General features: G+C 35.8%; 1 protein-coding gene across 23 annotated transcripts in view; it reads right to left on the bottom strand.

Annotated features, from left to right (window-relative positions):
• Window positions 1-24,145, bottom strand: part of FUT8 (fucosyltransferase 8) — a 332,165-nt gene that overhangs the window by 206,366 nt on the left and 101,654 nt on the right. For 19 of the 23 annotated variants that reach the window (XM_070797716.1, XM_070797721.1, XM_070797729.1 and 16 more), the window contains one exon: window positions 13,180-13,270. The gene's annotated coding sequence lies outside the window, so the exon portion shown is untranslated. Of the gene's footprint in view, window positions 1-3,662; window positions 3,725-13,179; window positions 13,271-24,145 lie in introns of all 23 variants that reach the window. The other 4 variants (XM_070797735.1, XM_070797730.1, XM_070797720.1 and 1 more) reach the window with 1 other exon arrangement.

Here is a 24,145-nt window from a genome sequence, read left to right as displayed (position 1 = left end):
GGACCAGACGCCATGATCTTCGTTTTCTGAATGTTGAGCTTGAAGCCAACTTTTTCACTCTCCTCTTTCACTTTCATCAAGAGGCTTTTTAGTTCCTCTTCACTTTCTGCCATAAGGGTGGTGTCATCTGCATATCTGAGGTGATTGATATTTCTCCGGGCAATCTTGATTCCAGCTTGTGCTTCTTCCAGCCCAGCGTTTCTCATGATGTACTCTACATATAAGTTAAATAAGCAGGGTGACAATATACAGCCTTGACGTACTCCTTTTCCTATTTGGAACCAGTCTGTTGTTCCATGTCCAGTTCTAACTGTTGCTTCCTGACCTGCATATAGGTTTCTCAAGAGGCAGGTCAGGTGGTCTGGTATTCCCATCTCTTTCAGAATTTTCCAGTTTATTGTGATCCACACAGTCAAAGGCTTTGGCATAGTCAATAAAGCAGAAATAGATGTTTTTCTGGAACTTTCTTGTCTTTTCCATGATCCAGTGGATGTTGGCCATTTGATCTCCATGCTAAAATCAATGAAACTGATATATTTGATGATACTGGATATGATGATAAAGACCATGACGATATTTAAATTGAACTCACTGCTTTACATTCCAAGTTTCCTTTTCCTTCAGAAAGTTGATGAGACTTCTGTGTGGCTTAGCAATTTTATCTTAGCATCCCTTTCCTAAATGAATACAAGAACTCCTAATGCTCAAAAACTCTTATAAGCGGTTCTTTGGTCTTCCTGATTGTTCCCTCATTAGTTAGATAAAACTCTGACACATGTTAACGAATAACTTTTATGAAGTACGCTTTTATGGAACCCAAGAATGTCTGATTCCAAAGTTTCTACTATCTCTCAAGACATTTTACATAAATGTAAATAATCTCAAAAGAACCATTCCATACATCCTATTCTATAGCCTACTTTGCTTAATTTGACATTAGGTAAAGAACATCTTTTATGTTAGCCAACATACTTCAATGTATGTCATTATTTTTTTTTTTTTTTTTTTTTACAGGACAGTGGCTGTCTTTTATATCCAATCATCTTGCTGAATTCTCTTATTTATTCTAGTAGCTTTTTCAGTGAATTTTCTTGGTTTTCAAGATGGACAAAGACCCTCTTTAAATCAGCATAATTTGTCTCCTTTACAATGGCAGTAACACTCTATAGCCACAAGGGTCATTTGGTGCATAAATATAAGAAAGTTTCTGATTATGTTACTTCAGTTCCTTCACAAGGAAAAAAATGGAAATAATGCTAATATATAAAATAACTATCTTGTTAAGGTGCTATGAGTTTTCGGTAAAATAAGATATTTACTCCAATTTCAGAGTCCTTAAGAAGTGGTAATCTTTTTGCTAAGTGCTTGCTTCACGTCTTACTGCAGTGGCTAAAACTTTCAGATCAATGTTGAATAATGGTATTGGGTTTCATTCACTATCAAATTCCTGATTTTTTTTTTTTTCAATGCCTTTCTCCCAAATCGTCCCACCCTCTCCCTCTCCCACAGAGTCCATAAGACTGTTCTATACATCATTGTCTCTTTTGCTGTCTCGTATACAGGGTTATCGTTACCATCTTTCTAAATTCCATATATATGCGTTAGTATACTGTATTGGTGTTTTTCCTTCTGGCTTACTTCACTCTGTATAATAGGCTCCAGTTTCATCCACCTCATTAGAACTGATTCAAATGTATTCTTTTTAATGGCTGAGTAATACTCCATTGTGTATATGTACCATAGCTTTCTTATCCATTCATCTGCTGATGGACATCTAGGTTGCTTCCAATGTATGTCATTATTTTTAAGGGCTCCAATGTATTACATTCTATGTATTACCATAACTAAGTCATTTTGCCCAGTAATAAGTATTTTTTTTTCTATTTTTTAAATGAAGTATCTCAAATACAATGAACAGGACAGTTCATACTTTTTCACTAAAATGTCCTTTACCCCCAAATTCTTCTCCACAATATATTTATTTATTGAAGTTTATTTATTCAACTTTATTTATTCAAGACATTCATTTATTCAAGTTATTTTTAAGAGCCTTGTTATGTTCTACTCACTCTTACCAGCAATCGAAGTTCCAGGAGTGGTACTGATCCTATTTTATTCATTGCTTTATTTCCAGTGTTTAGTGGCATGTCTGGTACATAGTAGACTTTCATATATGTGCTGAATGAATGGATGATCATCCTTGTTCATTCATCCTTCCTCACTTCTACAATTATCTTCTTTTTTCTAAGTTTTAACTTTGAAATTAGCTTTTTCCTTTTTTTTCACCCTACAGAGTAATGAGTCTATAAATGTCTTTACCACTCAGAATTCAGGCTCAGTACTGAGTCAAGAAAATAAATATGGAGAAAGAAGTAGTATTACAGTATTGCCTCTTGGAAACTCTGCTCAGCTGTGTTTAAATTTTTCAAAATTCCTTTTCTGAACTTCAAAACATCATCCAAAGGAAATGTGAATCTAACAGCTGGTTGTATGTCTTCCTTTGGTCTTTCTAACATTTCAGTTAGAAATGTTAGAAAATAGGAAAAAGAGAGTGGTATCTAAAAGGTTCAGTTGGCACAGCCAGAAAAACCTTAAAAATACAACTAAACTCAAAAATTATGACTGAATTAACAAAGGATTAATTTTGTTTTTCCAGAAAAAAATAGCTTGAGAGAGGGAGAACATCACTGAAACACCAAAGCACACCAAAATGTTTTTATTCCAATCAAATTTTTGCCTTTTAAATCATTATGAAATAGATTTGTCGAGAAACCTCTAGACTTGCTTATTCTGTTTTCTTTCACCTGGAAATCCAGATACTACAGGGATAAAATTAGAATCATTTAAGCCTGGAAAGAAACTTGAAACACATACAGAGTTCATCATTTCAGCTTTTACTCACCTACACGTCGGTTTACATGCATAAAAAACATATCCACAACAAAAAATTATACAACTCAAGGTGGAGGTGGAGATAGGAGATTAAGTGAGAGTTAAGGTAGGAGTTTGGATAAAAGAATATAAGCCATTCTAAGGATGTTGTTATTGGAGAAGACTGTTTTGCAGAGTGTAATGATTGATAACTTCAAAATTTATGCTTGAATGTTAAATACATATACTTGAATGGAATATGTTTGTTGATTATGGTCATGTATTTTGCCTCTTAACTGATTAGGATGACATGCAAAAATCTTAGCATGAGAAGATGCTGGTTTGGATCAGACTGTGAACATCTCTTCAGCTTCAAAAAGTATAATGCTACCAGGTTGTTCTGTTTTTATATATACATCCTATCATTCTTATTAGACTGCAAGTTCTTCAAAAACAGTAACATGGTTTTATTACTCTTTATGTCCCTAATCTCCAATTCACAGTAAGTATTCAATAAATATTCTCTTTATATCCCTTACAACAGTAGTCCTCAACCATTTTAGCACTAGGAACCAGTTTGTAGAAAACAGTTTTTCCGCAAATGTGGGTGGGGGTGGTTTCAAGATGATTCAAGTGCATTACATTTGTTGTGCACTTATTTCTATTATCATCGCTACATTGTGATATATGAGAATCTGTAAGAATCTAATGCTACTGCTGATCTGACAGGAAGCAAAGCTCAGGTGGTAATGTGAACAATGGGGAGTACTTCACTTCTTTGCACATCTCACCTCCTGCTGTGTGGCCCAGTTCCTAACTGGCCAGGGACCCTCTGCGGCCTGTGGCCCGGGAGCTGGAATACATGATGGGTATTCAGTAAACAACCACTGACATCAGTGAAAACACAGATATTTATGCAGTCCATTCAAATAGAATTTTATTACCTCAAATATCTTTAAATGTTAAAATATATATTAAAAATACATATAACCACCATTGAACAAATATTTGCACATCAGTGTTCACAGCAGCATTATTCACAACTGCCAAAAGGTAGAAACAACCCAAACATTCATTGACAGATAAATGGATAAACAAAATGTGGCATATGCATAAAGAAATATTAGTCTTAAAAAGACTGAAATTCTGATACATGGGACAACATGGATGAACCCTGAAGACACTATGCTAAGTAAAAGAAGTCAATTACAAAAGGAAAAATACTGTATAATTCAACTCACATAAGAAAATGAGAGTAGCCAAATTCAGAGGCAGAATAGTGGTTAAAGGGCCTGGGTATTAGGGAGAATGTGAATTCTTTATTTTTTTGCTTTTCACTATTTTGATATTTTTTACTAAGATTTAGTTGTACAATATTATGTAAGTTTCAGGTGTGTAACATAGTGTTACATTTTTTAAAGGTTATAAAATTCATTTACAGTTATTATAAAATATCAGTTATATTTCCTGTGCTATTCAATATATCCTTATAGCTTATTTATTTTGTACATAGTAGGTTGTAACTCTTAATCCCCTAGACCCTATATTGTTCCTCCCCCGACTCCATCCTTCTCCCACCAGTAACTACTAGTTTGTTCTCTTTATCTGTGAATCTGTTTCTTTGTGTTATATTCACTAATTTGTTTTATTTTTTAGATTCCAAATATAAGTGATAAAATTCAGTATTTGTCTTTCTCTGTCTGATTTATTTCACTTAACATAATATCCTCCAACTCCATCCATGTTCTTGCAAATGGCAGAATTTCATTTGGTAATTGTAAATAATGCTGCTAAGAACATTGCCATGCACGTATTGTTTTCACATTAGTGTTTTCGATTTTTCAGATATATTACTCACGAGTGGAATTTCTGAGTCATATAATAGTTCTATTTCTAGTTTTTTGAGAAACTACTGTACTTTTTTCTACAATGGCTGCACCAATTTACACTCTCATCAACAATGTACAAGGGTACCCTTTTCTCCACATCCTTGCCAATTATTTATTTCTGTTCTTTTTGATGATTGCCATTCTGACAGGCTTGAGGTAACATATCATTGAAGCTTTGATTTACCTTTCTCTAATAATTAACAATACTGGGCATTTTTTCATGTATTATCTGTTCAGATCATCTGCCCATTTTTTAACATGGCTTTTTGTTTTTCTGATGTTGAGTTTATGGGCTCTTTAAATATTTTGGAGATCAACTCCATGTGACAGGGGCTTGAAGTCAGGAAGAATGGGGAGTTAATGTTTAATGTGCAGTTTTATTCAGAATGATGATAAAGTTCTGGAGATGGACACTGGTGATGGCTGCACAACAATGTGAACATACTTAACACTACTGAATTATACACTTTAAATGGTTAAATGGTGAATTTTGTCATATATATTTTATCACAATAAAAGAGAAAAGTATATGAACCATATTACTTTATAAATGACTTGTCCAAATAATATCTTATAAATGTACAATCACAGAAATCTATTTGTTCTTAACATTAAATTATTACCAGAAAAGTAGTTAAATTACCCAGTAGTATACAAAAGTATTTGGCTTCTTAAAAAACAAACACAGTGCTGGGACTTCCCTGGTGGTGCAGTGGCTAAGACTCCAAACTCCCAATGCACTGGGGCTGGAGTTTGATTCCTGCTCAAGGAACTAGGTCCCACATGCTACAGTAAGAGATGGCATGCTGCAACTGAAGACCTCACATGCCACAACTAGATTTCTCATGTCACAACTAAAATATCGTGTATGCTGCAACTAAGACCCAGTGCAGCTGAATACATAAATATTTTTTAAATACCAAAAAACAAAAGAAACTTTGAACAAATTAATGTTATTTTGATCCCAGCCATACCCATAATGCATTTAACCTAACTCTGCAAATCATTTGCTTTACAACAATACTAACAGTTGCTATAATCAACATACCCCCATGTCCTTAACATTCACACATAAATTCACATCCATTTTGTCAGCAGAAACTTGTCTGCACTCAATGCATTCACAATTTAGTTTTTATTATATTTTCTTCTATTCTTTTTCCTGCAGGTAAAGACTGCATGCAGAGACTATTCTCTACTTTGTAGGATATTTTCAAAGTTGTTAATAAGCATTTAATAAGGAGTTACACGGGCTTCCCTGGTGGTTCAGATGGTAAAGAGTCTGCCTGCAGTATGGGAGACCAAGGTTCGATCCCTGGGTCGGGAAGATCCCCTGGAGAAGGAAATGGCAACCCACTCCAGTATTCTGTCCTGGAAAATCCCATGGATGGAGGAGCCTTGCAGGCTATAGCCCATGGGGTTGCAAAGAGTCAGACACAACTGAGCAACTTCACTTTAAGGAGCTACATATTGTCAAATATAATGATAAACTGGGAATTCTTAACAGTAATTAACACTCTATATGCTACATCATTTCCTAAACTTTGGGAAACATGTAAGAAAATAAGTTAAATTTTACATTCATTTGATTATATGCAAAAGCTGACACAACTGCTACAGAATATGAAAGCAATAATATTTTACTGCTAATTTTTATAAAAGTGATTCATATTCAAATAAATCTAACTGAAATTCATGGATTTATAACATCATTAAAAATACCAACTTCCCAGTTCATCACTTTGCAACCCTTCAATACAATATACCATACAGACATCAATTTCTATTCTGTGATTATGTCACAGAATTTATATTGATTTAACACACAGCTGAATTCACCAATAATATTGACCTAATTCAAACTCATTTAACAGGATTCATTTATGAGTCTTAATTTACCAATTAAAGTTTAATATTAAATTTTAATAAGAGTTTATTAGTTCTTTCTTTGGTAATTAACAAGCCAGAAAATTTTCAGTACTTAATAATTTTCCAATCTGTGTAGTTGCTAAGATGTGTCTGACTCTCTACAACCCCATGAACTCCCCTGTCCATGGGATTCTCCAGGCAAGAATACTGGAGTGGGTTGCCATTTCCTCCTCCAGGGGCTCAAATGCACATCTCCTACATTGGCAGGCAAATTCTTTATCAGTGAGCCAACAGTGAAGCTCCTAAACCTGAGTTTGTTTCTGTTTTGCATGTGTATTCATTTGTATTGTTTTTAAATTGCACATAAAAGATATCATACAGTATCATTTCTAGTATCTGCCCACAAAACCATTACTGTATGCTGAAGTCTCGTTTCAAAATAATGTCACCTAAGACAAAAAGAACAAAGACAAAGAAAGAGGTACATTCAAGTGTTTGGACTCCCTAACTTGGTGCCCTATGTATATCCTTTCTAGAAGTAGCTATTTCAAGTGAAAATAAATCCTTCGATCCATTATTTCCCCACTTTCCCAATGAATTATATTAAGCAAAAATTAAGTAAGCTAGTATAGAGTCCTCCCATTAAAAAACAAAACTAGAGATTTACTTTTCCTTATTATGTTCCTCCTATTATATATTCCTTAAAAAAAAAATGTGAATTTGGTGCCCAAAAGATCTACTCAGTAAAACTCACATATTTATAATAGATTTTAGCAGTTTAACATCAGATTTAGATTCAACGAAAATCTTCTAGATGATACAACGAAATGAATTACAACCACAATTTTATAATATGGATATTAATGATCTTATACCAAAGGAAAATAAGGCTCGGAGAGACAAAATAATTTGATCTTATAAAGATCTCACGACAAGTAACTAGTGAATTCAAGGACTGAAGTCCAGATATTACTACTGATGCTGAAAGGAACCAGGAGAAGTAACCCTGGTGCATGCCCAATATGAGCCAGGCACTGTACACACATTTTCTCAATTAATGCTTACCAGTGTTTTGTAAGGCAGGCATTATTTCCATTTTGAAGATGAGGAAACAAAGTAAGTGATTTGACTTAATTAAGGTTTGTACAGCTTGTCTTCATACCACTACTAGTGATCCAAAGGGGAAAAGTTCATTTGACGTGTTTTATTTTTGGTTTTGTTTTTAATTCTACAGGGATGGGAACAATTTCACTGAATCCATTTTAACAGATATCTATATCCTTTAGAGAAACCTATGTTATTAATCCCTTTGGTTTCACCATCATAAGTCTACCCGGCAGATACATGATAATAATAAATATTCTCTTCCTTTTACAAATTCTCCTCTGGCCTTTATCTGCTTCTGCTCTTCCCGCTATATCACTCAAAAGAATATGGGTATCTAGAGGTCTATTATTCAGGAGCGAAAGTCAATAATTATCAAATACTGGCCAGGTCATGAGGGATTCAGTTTTCAAATTTCGCTATATGGAACCAAGGAGTTGCAGGAGGTATTCCTTCATAATATCAATAAATGAAAAAGTGCCAGATAGGTTTCATCTGGAAAAGTAACCCCCACAACTCTTTCAATCATTATACCAAATTTGAGGCAAGAAAAATGTTTCAGTATTTTAAAAGATCAAAAATTTAAAATTCATACTCTAAAATACGTAAGAAGTAGAGGGGAGGCAGGTGACAGCTTGTTGTATTTTTCAAAACAAGTTCCTCGTCTTTCTTCTTTCTGACCATGTATGGATGCAAATCCTAGTTAAAAAAAATAAATCAAAAACTAAAAAGAACTCTGAATTTTCTCAGAGTTCTTTAATTCTATTTTTATTCTTGAGAAAAATATGTAGGCCTTGTTGTTGCTGGATGATGTGTCAATCATATCCAGTTGATTAATATTGCTGTTGAGTTCAAATATGTCCTTACTGATTTTCTTCTCTATCTGTCCATTTCTGGCAGAAGTGCTGAAGTATCACCTCCTATAATAGTGGACTGATCAATTTGTTCTTGCAATTCTGTTGGCTGCTGCATTACATATTTTGATGACCTGTTGTTAGGTGCACACATGCGAAGAGTTGACTCATTGGAAAAGACTCTGATGCTGGGAGGGATTGGGGGCAAGAGGAGAAGGGGACGACAGAGGATGAGATGGCTGGATGGCATCACCGACTCGATGGACTTGAGTCTCAGTGAACTCCGGGAGTTGGTGATGGACAGGGAGGCCTGGCATGCTGCGATTCATGGGGTCGCAAAGAGTCGGACACGACTGAGCGACTGATCTAATCCGATATCTTCCTGAAGAACTGACTCTTTTATTATTATATAATGCTCCTATTGGGACTTTCCTGGTGGTTCAGATGGTAAAGAATCTGCCTGCAATGTGGGAGACCTGGGTTCAATCCCTGGGTCTGGAAGATCACCTGGAGACGGAAAGGCTATCCACTCCATTATTCTTGCCTGGATAATTCCACTGACAGAGTCTGGGGGGCTACAGTCCATGGAGCCGCACAGTCAGACACAACTGAATGACTAACACTTTCACCTTTAATGCTATTTCTTCCCCTGAAACTCTTCCTTGCTCTGCAGTCTGCTCTGTCAAAACTAATATAGTTACTTCAGCTTTTTTTTAAATTCGTGTTAGCATGGTGTATCTTTCTCCATCTCTTTATGTCTAATCTATATCTGTCTTCATATATAAAGAATTTCTGTACACAACATATCTTGACTTTTAATCCAATCTGACAGTCTGCCTTTTAGTGTATTTAAACCGCTGATATTTAAAGCAATTATTGATAAACTTGGGTTAATATCTACCATATTTGTTACCGTTTTCTACTAATTGCCTTTGTTAAATAAGCAGGGTGACAGTATAGAGCCTTGATGTCATCCTTTCCCAATTCTGAACTAGTCCGTAGTTCCTTGTCCAGTTCTAACTGCTGCTTACTGACCAGTGTACAGGAGGCAGGTAAGGTGGTCTGGTATTCTCATTTTCTTAAGAACTTTCCAGAGTTTGTTGTGATCCACACTGTCAAAGGCTTTAGCGTAGTCGATGAAGCAGAAGTAGTTTTTCTGGAATTCTCTTGATTTTTCTATGATCCAATGGATGTTGGCCATTTGATCTCTGGTTCCTCTGCCTTTTCTAAATCCAGCTTGAACATCTATTAGTTCTCAGTTATTGAAGCCAAGCTTGGAGGATTTTGAGCATTACTTTGCTAGCATGTGAAATGAGTGCAATTGTGTGGTAGTTTGAACATTCTTTGGCATTACCCTTCTTTGGGACTAGAATGAAAACTGACCTTTTCCAGTTCCGTGGCCACTGCTGAGTTTTCCAAATTTGCTGGCATACTGAGAGCAAGTACTTTAACAGCATCATCATTTAGGATTTGAAATAGTTCATCTGGAATTCCATCACTTCCACTAGCTTTGTTTGTAGTGATGTTTGCTAAGGCTCACTTGACTTCTCACTCCAGGATATCCAGCTCTAGGCAGGTGATCACACTATAGTGATTAACTGGGTCATTAAGATCTTTTTTGTATAGCACAGTTGTCCTAAATCCCTTGTTTCATAATTCCAATATTCCTGTCAAATTTGAGTTTGATTCTGATGCTTGCTCTCTTTAAACTGTGTTTTTTGCTTTTTAGTCTGCCTTGTAGTTTTTTGCTGAAAGTCAGACATCATGCACGGAATAAAAGGAACTACAGCTAATAGAAATTTACTAATGTTGTAAGGTGTGGCGGGAGTAGAAGTTAGGTTTCAGCCTTTCAGTGGAACTGTGCTCCTCAAGCTGTGATCTTCACAAGTTCTTTTCAGTCCTGTGCTCCCCTCCCAGGTGGAACAGGATGGCTACAGGGGCAAGAACTGGATCTTTCTTTACATCATTGAAGGCCAGAGTTGGGTATTTCCCTTCTTCTAGGTCAGTTAGTGTCTGATAACACTCTAACAGATTAGGCTCTGGTAAAATACTTTCTCTTGATAGCAGATCTTGTTAAGAAAAGAAAGATGCCTTGGCATATCTCAAAATGGTTATTTTCTCCTCCCCCGGTAGGAAGAACCAGGGGATTTTTCTCAGATAGTCACTGTGAGGACCTGAGAGAGCTCCTAGAAGTAAAATCAAGAAAATGTGGGGATCCCCTGTGACCAGGTCCTCCTGGCTTTTTCCTGTCAGGTTTGTCCACACGGAGCTTCCTGTAATTTGTCAATCACAAATTAGATTTTTCCTACACAGTAGTGGTTTCTTTTGAGGTTTCTGCTAAGCTGTCATTCTCTATCTGCCTGTCTCTTCAATTTGAGAACAGTGATTTGCCCTGTGACCTCATTGCTCTGATGGATCTAAGAAGAGTTTTGATTTTTTAGTTGTTCACTATTTCACGACTTCTAAGCTTCTTACATGCCAGACCAGAAACAAACAAAAATCCATTTTCAGTTGTTACCCTTTAACTAACTGACAGAGTGATAATATAACCCTCTTATGATATAAAGGAGCAAAGAAACACATGAAGATCTAAATTTGTCTCACTGGCACACAAATTACCTAAGTTATGATTACTCATGGTGTTCAACCTATAAATAATACCAAAAGGCAAACTATTAAACAATCCACTTCATCCTTTCTTTCTGAAACAATGAAAACACATAGGTGAATATCACGGGTTATCATTTAGATCCCACATCATTATGACAAACTAAAATTTTTTCTAAGTAAACACTTGAATATTACATTTCCATAAGAGCTTTATAAGGTGGTTACCCTTACTGTTAAATTATAGAAAAATAAAGCCAGTTTCTTATTCCTAAAACAGCATTATAGTGTCTTCTAAGCAAATTATACGTTTTAAGATTTATCCTCTGGGGGGAAAAGAAAAGTCAGTAGAAAGCTAGGATTTGTATGTGAAATTTGACATTTGGATGCCAATTCCCAACATTTTCTATTGCCGTGAAATTAACCTTTACCAAAATTACTTTACTTAGAAAATCTTAGTTGTGCTATCTGCTGTTCTTATAGCAAGAAGTACACCTAATTTTTTTCCAAATCATACTGTAGAACAGCTCATTACTTTTTATATTACTAACTTAAATTTTATTCAACTTGAGTTTTAACATACTTAACCAAAAGCAAGCTGATTATAAGATGAACATATCTAATTCACCTCAAAAAATCTGAAAGTATGTTGCAAAATAAGTCTCCAAACATAGCAAGAATATCAGAATGGCCAAACCCAAGGGAATATATTAATACTATCTTTGCTTTGCATAAATGTAAATTTCATTTTGTTATTATTTCCACATCCCTCATACATTAGGAATAACAGATACTTCTGAGTCCTTTATACAGTAAACAGATGGTGAACCACTACAAAACTAGAAGCAAGCATAACATCTTAAGGAATTATTAAGAATCTTACTCTTCACTGGGAGGATTACCACAGAGTTGGACAAATAATTCTCTTAGGAGGATCATGAGGAATTAGGGTAAGAAATATACTGGAAATGATAGTAGAGATGGTCACAAAAAGAAGTGAGAAAAGAGATCATAGTAATAAGTGAACAGTAATATAAACACTCCTAGAAAAAAGAAAATCTACACAAAAAAGAACTGTCCAAAGAGAATGAAGATGGATGCTTGTGAAAAAAAAAAGAAAAGAATGCTCTATAAGCTCCACTCAATTTGCTGAATGTAAAATATATTCCTGAGACCCTGACATTCCTCAAACCCCAAAATAAAATCAATGTCTAACTAAAACTGAGACTTAGTACTTGACATAGTTTCTAACAAAAGTAATAACCAACTATCTTACTAAAGTAAGATCCAATTATGTCAGTTTACAAGAGATAAGAAATGAAAACATCAAAAGCAAGAAAACAAAAATATGAAGACTATCTAGTCATGTCAGTGGTTATATATGTAAAAACAGAAATTCAGGGGAGAATAGCTATGTAAAAGGGACAAGACAGCCCAGTAGATAGAGCACAGAATGTAGTCCTGCTCCAAAAAGCTGTCATATGATTTTTAGAAAGTCATCGTATTATCTCTGCTGCTGCTGCTAAGTTGCTTCACTGGCGTCCAACTTTGTGTAACCCCATAGACAGCAGCCCACCAGACTCCCCCATCCCTGGGATTCTCCAGGAAAGAACACTGGAGTGGGTTGCCATTTTTTTCTCCAATGCATGAAAGTGAAAAGTGAAAGTGAAGTCACTCAGTTGTGTCCGACTCTTAGAGACCCCATGGACTGCAGCCTACCAGGCTCCTCCATCCATGGGATTTTCCAGGCAAGAGTATTGGAGTGGGTTGCCATTGCCTTCTCTGTCATATTATCTCTAGAGCTGAAATAATGTAGATTCGGTAGAATCTTTTGAGGAATAGTGATATGACGTAAATAAATAACACAGTGTTTTCTGCATGAGAAAACGCTACCTAAAGAGAAAAGGGTTTTTTAACTTTTTTAAGAGAGAAAAATTTGACTTATTTACAAAGCTACTAAATATTAAGTATGAAAAATGGCTTACCTTTTTTCCCCTAGAATGTAAGAAGCTGATGAAATCACATATTTCCAATGGAAGATATTACTGCTTGAAACCAGGTCACTATAATTATCAACTGTTTAAAATGAGACCAAAAAAAAGGAGTAACATTAATTATCTACAATTATACATTTCTTTGTTAACAAGAAACTTATGTGACACAAAACATCAAGCCTTGAAGAGATACATGTCCCTAGGTTTAAACTCTCCAGGGAAAGCTTCTTCGAGCAAAGATTGGACAAATAGTTGAAAACTATTTAAATAATCGCTGATCACTAAATGTAAATAGTTTAACTAAAAAAAAAAAAAAAAATTTTTTTAACATTTACTGTTATCACCCTACTTTTTTCCCCAAAAAAAGGAAAACATGAAAGTTCAGCTAATATAAAAAGGTCCCACTATTTAAAAAAAAAAAAAAAAAGAGGGTAATATTCAAACAGCTTCAAGGACAAAAAGTATGTTCCAGACCAGATCATATTTACAGTTCCTCATCTAGAATTCAACTAACATTCAACTGCAGCAATCAGCCAAGCTTGGCAAATTAAAATAACAGTAATTTTGACAGATTATCGTCTATAAATATTCAAATACGGACGTCTGTGTGCATGCAAGGGTCTCTATATGCCAATCAAAATGCTTTGTTTAGGATCCTAAAATTGAGCATTTTTTTACCCTTCATTTCTATAGGGGTCCCCTGGATCCTTAACTTTCATTTTAACTCTTTCACCTCAACTGATAAAGTGGCCAATTATTTCAGTTCCATCCCCTGAATTACATTACCTATAGCCTGAATTTTAAAATTTTGAGAGTAACACTCATACAAATATAAAGCACCAACAGACAAGAAGAAACAACCCAGGGTCTTAAAAAAATCTAGGTCTGTAAAGACAAAAAGAAAAATCCAGGAATTGGGGGTAATGGGGATAAGGAAAGCAGGGAGAGGAGCTTGACAGTCAGCAACTGAATAAAAGATTAACTTTTTATTCATGTAATCAGGTATGCCCTGGTAAAGTAAAATCCAAATATAAAGAGCAATTAACAACTTCATAAATTTGGGCTGTATGCAAAGTTCAATTAAGATAGACTACTATTTATTTGGCTCAAGGAAGACTTTATACTTTAGGTATACCAAAGTGTCAAAAGTGGGAAAATGCATTTAGTGTGAAATTGAAACCAAATTTTTTAAATGCATAGATAGCCCTATATTTAATAAAAAATAATGGCTTTAAAGAACACAAGCTATCTGATACATGAATTTTCTAACTGTCCTCCTCTCCTGTCTCCCATCAGTTTCCCTTAAACATGTACACAGTTACTGAAAAGCCTCAGATATTCCAGGAAAACTACAAGTGATATGCATTCTTCTACATCTAGAGGAGCAACAAAATTATGGAAGAAAAGTCAACCTATTTGGAGGCACTGCCTTTCTATGCCCACCTGGAAAGAAACAGCTATAAATACCTCTAATAAAATTGCTCAAAACATCTCTGGAAAATAAGCTTGAATGAAACTCTACTTCATGATCCACTCACCATTCAACCACCCAAAACCAGGTCCAACAGTGGATCCAAGCCAGACCAACGGTTCTCAATACAGTGAAAGTGAAAGTCACTCAGTCGTGTCTGACTCTTTGCGACCCAATGGACTGTAAGTCCAGGGAATACTCCAGGCCAGAATACTGGGGTGGGTAGTCGTTCCCTTCTCCAGGGGATCTTCCCAACCCAGGGATCAAACCCAGGTCTCGCGCATTGCAGGCGGATTCTTTACCAGCTGAGCCACCGGGGAAGGGAAGACAAAAAAAATGTCTGGTCCAGGGACCAGTAGCTTCAGGCTGCACTGGGAGTTTGTTAGAAATTCAGAATCTCAGGCCCTAACCAATGACATATTGGATCAGAATCTGCATTTTAACAACATCTCCAAATAATTCATATACATAGTAAAATTTGAGAAGCTCTGCTGGAAGAAGATTAGAATGAGAGAGAAAGTGTAATTCCTCTGTTTAAAGATTGGTTCCCACTATAGACCACATTTTGGCCAATAAGCAACCAATTTTAATCTCTGGTTTATCATTACTCCTACAATTTTTATATTTTGAATAAGGGATCTTGAAATACAGAAACCCCTTGTGAGTTAAAGTAATGAATAATCATTAAATCTCAGGTCCCAAGAAAGGCTGTGACAGTTATCAAATCACATTAGCTACACAACTTACTTAAAAATAATAATAACTCCTTTCATTCTAAATCCTAGACACCAAGAACATGCAGGGTTCCCGTCACTAAGAGGGAGACCAAGAGACCAAAAGCTATTTTATAACCAGAAGAGAAAGCTATACATGCTGGTTATTTAGCTATGGTCTCTCAGCAACAAATCCACCCTTTAATACTCAGCTCAGTAACGCTGATAATATTAATAGAACTGTGGAAACTACTTTTCTCTTTTGCCAGCTAGCTTCCTCATGCTGCCAATAAGGAGAAGCTTGCTTTTTCCACTCAGCATTGACCTAGCACAAGCCCTCCATCCCAACAGCAGCAGTTGGTAAGAGCCACAAGTTTTTTCTGACATTCTAAGAAGTACCAGCAATAGTCAGACAGTACCCCATCTAGAAGTTTTGAGCCCAAACTCTACTCTGAGCTCTTCTTAGTACCCCTGTCCTCTGGATGATTGATGCTTTCTGCAATTATTGTCTCTGTGTTACTCCAGTATTTCCCTTTGGCCTTTTCAGCCTCTAATTAATACCTGTATAACCTACTCCCCGTCTAAATTTTATGGCAGAAATATAGTGTAGACAGCTTCCCTGTCTAGATTCTAACTGATATGTAAATGGAATAAAATTTTAGCATGATTTAATCAATCTGGAAAACTACTTTCCCAAAACATGATAATCCATGAGAAAATATGTACTGACTCTTTCCAAATACATACAGGGAAATGGAGGAAAAATGGGAAATGGTGGCAAAAAGTACAACTGGGAAAGAAAAAAGAGGGAATATAACCTAAGAAAGTAATGTACTAAAACAAACATCATGGTAGAAAACACATTTTGACTCCCCAAAGCATAAAGAAAAGGCCAATAAAAAGTCTGAAACAAATATGTTTTCCACTTTAATAAAAATCACAGAATTTAAAAAGTAGAAGGAATTTTATTTGCTGCCTCTGCCACTATTCAGTTTTGTTAATTTTATATTGAGTTTAGATTACTATACTTTCAAGAAGCTGTTGAGAAATTAGGGAGAATCCATAGAAGATTACAAAAATTATGAGAGCACTAGGAAATAAAAGCGATGAAGAAGGATTCAAGGAGTCAAACTTTTCAGTCCAGTATATTGTGAAGAAAACTTCAAGCCAACATTATTAGCTGCCTCCCAGTTAAAGAGTTCTGACCAGTTTATGCTTATCCTTCAGATGCTTAAAATGATAAAAGATAATAGTAAATGCAGACATAAAATGGATTACCTAGCTTAATGACTCTCCTTCACATTAATAAAGTAGCAGCTGTTAATGCTATTCATATGAGAATGACAGAATATTTTTTTAAAAAACAATGACGATGATAATGTCCAGAACACTACAGCCAGAGATCTGACTTAACTGGTCTGAGGTAGAGTCTAGGCATGTTTAAAAAAAACAAAAAAACAAAAAACACACCCAAGTGTTTATAATGTACTGACAGAGAGATTTGGAACCACTAGTGGGACATTCTATGACTTTAATACTCAAGATATGATCTAAACACTAGCTACATCCAGAGCTGGCTTAAAACTGAACATTTAAAAACTAGGATCATGGCATCCGGTCCCATCACTTCATGGCAAACAGATGGGGAAAAAATGGAAACAGTGACAGACTTTATTTTCTTGGGCTCCAAAATCACTGTGGATGGTGACTGCAGCCATGAAATTAAAAGATGCTTGCTCCTTGGAAGAAAAGCTATGACCAACTTAGACAATGTATTAAAAAGCAGAGACATTACTTTGCCAACAAAGGTTTGTCTAGTCAAAGCTATGGTTTTTCCAGTGGTCAGGCATGGATGTGAGAGTAGACCATAAAGAAGGCTGAGCGCCAAAGAATTGATGCTTCTGAACTATGGTGTGGGAGAAGACTCTTGAGAGTCCCTTGGACTGCAAGGAGACCAAAATAATTCATCCTAAAGGAAATCAGACCTGAATATTCATTGGCAGGACTGATGCTGAAGCTGAAATTCCAATATTTTGGCTACCTGATGTGAAGAACTAACTCATTGGAAAAGACCCTGATGCTGGGAAAGATTGAAGGCAGGAGAAGAATGGGACGACAGAGGATGAGATGGTTGGATGGCATCACTGACTCGATGGACATGAGTTTGAACAAGCTCCAGGAGTTGGAATAGACAGGGTAGTCTGACGTTCTTCAGTCCATGGGGCTGCAAAGAGTCAGACATGACTGAGCGGCTAAACTGAACTGACTGACCAAAACATGTTGAAATAATTCAGAAGGAAGTGTACTTATTTAAAATAAAAATACTGTAAGAATGAAGGAAAAAATCAGTGTGTTTTACTCTGGTTTAAAAAGAAAAACTGTTACAATAGTAATATAATCATATCAACACTGTTATGGGTCTGTAGCACACACTTAAAACAGAAAGGAATATAACACAAAAGCAGTAACTCAGATTACCTATAACATCAACGTTGTCAATATTCTAGGGTGAATGATAAATATACCAATACTGCAGATAGGGTTCCTATGAATGAAAAATTTCTGGAAAGAACCACTTTACTATCTACCTTTGGGAAATAATTAAAGCTCTATGTTAGGAGACGTATTTTCCTTGATGTCTCAATTCACCCTATACTCTTCCTATAACCACCACCATCACTCTCCGAAAAGGACAAAAAGTTATGATTATTTTTTACAATGAAACGGCATGATGTATAATTTAGTCTGATTTTTCTCTTCTGTACCCCACTACTACTAACTTCCAAAAAACTCACTCTCTGCTTCTGTCATAACAGAAGCAAAATCTCCAGCCCCAGAAAGACCCAGATGATTCTTTTGAAAATGCTGAAGACAACTTTAAAGAAGAGGTCAGATAAAAGGCTATCAATAAAAGGCCTACTAGAAAGTTTTAATAATTCATGTGAATTCTGAACAGCACAATAGAAAAGCCAGAGTTTTCAGAGATAAATATATCATTGTACTGGCAAACAGATTGAGCTTAAAATAAGCAAAATTATATCCTATGAGCATTTAAAGAAGAGCAACAATGTCTATGTTTTAGCTTCATTCAGTCCAAGGATACTCCTAAAAAATAAAGTGTACCTTTTTTCATTTGACAAAGCCCAACTGACCTAGTTTCTGAGAATGAACAAAACTACAGATATTAAAAATAGCACTGCTTAACCCATAGAGTTATTAAAGTGGATGCTGGAGCCAGAAAGATTTGGGGGCTAAAAATACAAATGCAAAGACTCACTGAAATGGAGTCTTCTAAAGACCTAAGTTTAAAATTATGACTTGAATTCATTGGTTCCTTTGGGTAAGGTTTTACTGGAAGGATCTATGAAAGCTAGGTGCACGTGAAACACTGTAGGGATGAATCCTGATTTCCCAAACCGTGGATCTGGAATAAGACTTCCCAGGAAGCCAACACTGACACAACCCAAAAGAAGAGTGTTCTTAGGAGAGAAAGCAACGGTCAAAAAGCAACAGAAGCTAAGCATTCCTGATATGACTCTGTCATTAACTAATATGACTAATAAAGTAACCCATACCAAAACTCCTTGAAAACTTCCATCAGATTTTAATCATTCATGTGAGTTACATAAATTATTTATAGCTATTTTTTCCTTCCAGTTAGTACCCGAAAACACTCTCTTTGTGTCTCTACCTATCTTCATAATAGTATGTTCTTCATAATAGTATGCATCTCTACTATCTTCATAATAGGCATAAAAGTATGCCTTACTTTCTTATCCTATTCAAAAAGCCTATATTATTTGAATAAAGTAAAATATGCAATATTTATTTAAAAAATTAAAATACACCTTAAAGAAGTGACACTTACTAAAAAATAGTTGAATGAACAAATATCACTACCTTCCTACCCTCATAACGTGGAAAAATTTTAACAGAAAAAGTTTACCAGCTCCATCACCAATAGAAAGCTTATTATATCAAAAAAACACAACTATTTAAAATCACTAGAATTATTTTTTTCATCAGGAAGAATAAATTAAAAATAAGATTCTCAAACTTCATAGTGAATCAGAATTACTTATTAAGCTTGTAAAACTACAGAACCTGAGCTCCATGGCCAGAGATTCTGATTCATAAAGTCTGAGTTTCTGAAAATGAACCCCAAACTCTACATTTTAACAGGCTTCCTAAATGATTACCATGTGGATTATCCTTGAACTACAATTTGCTATACACTTCACCTTCAATCCACTGTCAACTTCTTAAGTCTTTGAGGTCTGATCAGAATGCCCACTGTCAGTCTCATCTTAAAAGCCTCAATTTCTACTTAAACTACATGCTTAGAACTAACACAGAGATAAAATTACAGCCATCAGTTATTGGACATATATTACTATGGGCTGTAAATTCTGCTCAGTCTATTATATGTACATAAGCCTGGCGTGCTATAGTCCATGGCGTCACAAAAGAGTTGGATATGACTGAGTGACTAAACAACAAGAATTAAATGATATTTTGCATATAAAATATAGTACAGTGTCTAGCTAAAATAAATAAATGCTCAATAAAAGTAGCTTCTAGTTGAAAACTAATGGCCACACAAAAACCTGCACATAGATGTTCAGAGTAGCTTTATTTATAATTGCTAAAACTAGGAAGCAACCAGATGTCCTTCAGTAGGTGAATGGATAAGTAAACTTCAGTACTTCCAGACGATGAAATATTATTCAGTACTAAAATGGAATGAGCTATCAAGTCATGAAAAGACATGGGGGGAACCTTAAAGTAAACGAAGTCAATCTGAGAAGGCTACGTAACTGTTAGATTCCAACTAATATGCCATTTTGGAAAACAAAAAACTATGGAGACAGTAAAAAGACTAGGAATAGTCCAGGGTTGGAAGCTGGGGAGAAGTGATGAAAAGGCACGGAGGATATGGGGGGACGGGTGCAGTGAATATATTCTTTATGGATTTATAATTATACATACATGTCATTATACATTTGTCCAAACTCACAGAACGTACAACCTAAAGAGTCAATCCTAAGGTAAACTATGGATTTTTGATTACAATGTGGCAATGCATGTTCATCAACTGTAACAAATGTACCACCCTGGTGGAAACTGTTGATAAATGGAGGAGGCTATACATGTGCAGGGGCAAAGAGCATACAGGAAACCTCTATACCTCCCTCTCAATTTTGTTGTGAACCTAAAACCACTCTAAAAAAAAAGTCATCTTTATTCAAAAACAAACAAACAGTAAAGTGCTATCATCCCTCTAGTAGAGGGATAATAATATTAGAGATATTATTTTATGGGGGTCCTCCTAACAACCCTAAGGGGCAGTCACTATTATTTCAAATTGCAGTTAAGGAAACTAAGGTTTAACAACTTGCCCGGGCAAGTAACTTGCCTAGAGGTGGTAAAGGAGAAGAGACAGGATTCATGAGAAACCAAGTAACTCCAAAATCTGAACTCTTTAACCTAAGCTAACATCCTCAAGAAGCCAGGCAACAACAGTCAATACAAAACCATTCCACAGTCATAACCACCCTTCACAAGAATTTTCCTGAGTTATGCCCAGGTCAGTCATGGGGAATGACCTAAGAGCACACTCACAAATGTTCCTACAAGGCTAAGAACTAAAGAAGGACAGGCACAGGACTACGACAGACAGTCTGCTGCTGCTGCTGCTGCTACTAAGTCACCTCAGTCGTGTCCAACTCTGTACGACCCCATAGACGGCAGCCCACCAGGCTCCCCTGTCCCTGGGATTCTCCAGGCAAGAATACTGGAGTGGGTTGCCATTTCCTTCTCCAATACATGAAAGTGAAAAGTGAAAGTGAAGTCGCTCAGTCGTGCCCGACTCTTAGCGACCCCATGGACTGGAGCCTACCAGGCTCCTCCGTCCATGGGATTTTCCAGGCAAGAGTACTGGAGTAGGGTGCCACTGCCTTCTCTGACAGACATCTGAGAACAGGTAATTATAGTAACCAAAACTAAGTAGGGGTTGATGAATAAACTACTTTGTATTAAGGAATGTTCAAATAAGTATAATACTTAAAGAGTGTTTAATGCTTTCACAGCACTTTAGAATTATAAATTACTAATAACTCCTTGACAAGGGTCAATATGACTGTTAACCTTCCAGCAGAAAATATGAAGATACAGATTGATAAAATCTAAACAGCTAACACTGAATGACTTTAGATGCATTAATCTGACAAACTCAGTCTTGGAACTCTCCACACATAAGGACTATGATCCTTAGTTATGAGTCTAAGAAGCCACAAGGGGTCAATTCAAAACAAGACTCTATATTTGAATATTATGTTCATATTCACACAAAATATGAACATAATAAATATGAAATTCAAAGTTCTCTAATACTCTTTAATGTTTCCTACTCAAATTTTATAGAATTTGATTATGTTCCTAAGGATTAAGTTTTGTACATTTTTTAAAACACTCTAACTTTTCTCAAAATATGTATTTCCCAGTATCTCAAATTGCTCCCATGTGGCTACTGTCTTATCTCTCAAGTATTAATATATTTCTCGCTTGCTCTTCCCACAACCCATCCCCGAAATGGTAAGCAATGGTTTCCACAAACATCCCTTACCCTGCTCCCACCTGAACCACAACTACATTCACAAGTAAAACACAATCCACTGATAATGTCAAAAAAAATGAAAGCAAGCATTAGTCGCTCAGCCGTGTCTGATGCTTTGCGATCTCATGGACTGTAATCCACCAGGATCCTCTGTCTATGGGATTTTCTGGGCAAGAATACTTGCCAGGAGGTTGCCATTTCCTCCTCCAGGGGATCTTTCCTACCAAGGGATTGAATCCAGGTGTCCCGCACTGCAGGCAGATTCTTCACCATCTGAGCCACCAGGGAAGCCCGATAACATCAGCATACCACTAAAACTACAAACTCAGAAAATGAAAATTACTGATTATGATAACGTGTACACTATTCTGTTCAACTGTACAGAACAGAACTTGTATTTTAACCTAGTATCTCTCAACAAGTTAATGCAACTCTTGTAGTTACTTAGTTTAATAAATCTTAGTTTTACAGATAACTAAGAAGATTTTTAATGAAATGCATTCAAATTAGGCTCTTAGTCAAACATATGATATATAATACAGAACAATATACATATATAACTTAGGCAGAAAGAACACATACTTCTCACTTGTTCACTGTCTCTTTAAAGGAAATAAACTCTTCACTACCTGTTCCATACAGAGAGTCTAATTCACCGGAGAGCTACTGCCCAAAGAATCTTATTACGGCAGGAGGAAGCCAAAGACTGAACACAGACTGAACACTTCCCTGTGCTAGAGATCTGTTCATTAAACATGTAAAAGTAGCTAACTCCATTATCTAGATTTTTACAAAGAATGCATATTACACTTTAATAGTTACAAAAGATTTAGTCATTTTTTTTTATGTGATTAAGTTTATTTAGTGGGAGATTTTCTCTTTTTTTTTTTTTTAAAGAAAAAGCAGATTTTAGAAATCCCTGCCTGAGGAATAACACAACTTTAAACATATCAAATCCCATAAAAGCACATCAGTGAAATCAGTGATGTTGTGAAGGGTTCTACATGGTGGCAGAGTCCCTGAACCAACAGACACCACATTTCAAGAGCTGTGTGCTCCTTTTTCAAAGCTCTGTATACAGAAAAAGCACTCTGCTCTTTATAATGGAAACCAGAGCCCAGAACTAATATGACCACAGAAATTATTTGGAACGGCATAGAAGTCCCTCTAACTGCGTAACACCCACACATCTCAAATGATACGAAACCTAAACATTTGGTAAATCTTTCCCCACTCTCTTCGTACTAAGTATAAAAAAATACGTTCCCCGTAATGAGCAGGTTCTCTGGACACAACTGAATAGGGATACCTTTAGGCCCCAGACTGCCCTCCACTCCTTCACAAAGGAAGAATAAGCCATCTAGTTGTAATTCAATCAGAAACTTTTTAAAGAACCCATCTTTTAATGGTATAAAAATGCACTGTCCAATAAGGCAGTCAGTAGCCAAATGTGGCCACTGAGCATGTGAAATACGGCTAGTTTAAACTGAAAAATGCCCTAAACGTAAAATACACACTGACTTCAAAAACTCAGTAGGAATAAAAGAAGGCAAAATATTTCATTATTTTTTATTAATTATTTTAAATAATATTTAAATAAGATACATTATTAAAACTAATTTAACCTATTTCTTTTTACCTTATTTAATGTGGCTACCAGAAAATCTTAAATTACATGCATGGTTCACATTGTATTTCTACTGTACAGTGTTGATCTACCTAAACCAGTGACCATAAGCCCTGACTAAACTTCCTCTATCAAGCTTTCATGCTTCTGTAGCATCACAAAATCTGGTCTTCACCAAAATTCCCTTTCCCCTGATTTGCACAGTAGATTATATTCAGGTTCCTTCCTTTCTGATACCATCATTCAGTCTTAAAATGCTGAATAAATTCTGTAATATTTCACCTCCTCCACCAGCATCACCACCCAACCCAAGTTACCAGCCTTAAAATATTCATCTTTTATCTCTAATGGCTATCACATTTAGAGAAGAAAAGGCAGAGAATTTTTCACAAAGGGGCCTCCAGGTTATCTTTAAGAAGCAATCGGTGACAGTGCTAAGGGTTTACTCTCTAGAACCAAAAATCATGAACTCTGCCTTCCACTGTGCAAAGCATTATAGCTCAGCTCCCTTATCTGTAACATGGGTAAAT

This window comes from Bos indicus, chromosome 10 (genome assembly GCF_029378745.1).
Source record: "Bos indicus isolate NIAB-ARS_2022 breed Sahiwal x Tharparkar chromosome 10, NIAB-ARS_B.indTharparkar_mat_pri_1.0, whole genome shotgun sequence".
NCBI lineage: Eukaryota > Metazoa > Chordata > Mammalia > Artiodactyla > Bovidae > Bos > Bos indicus.
This window is presented reverse-complemented; position numbering and strand designations above follow the sequence as displayed.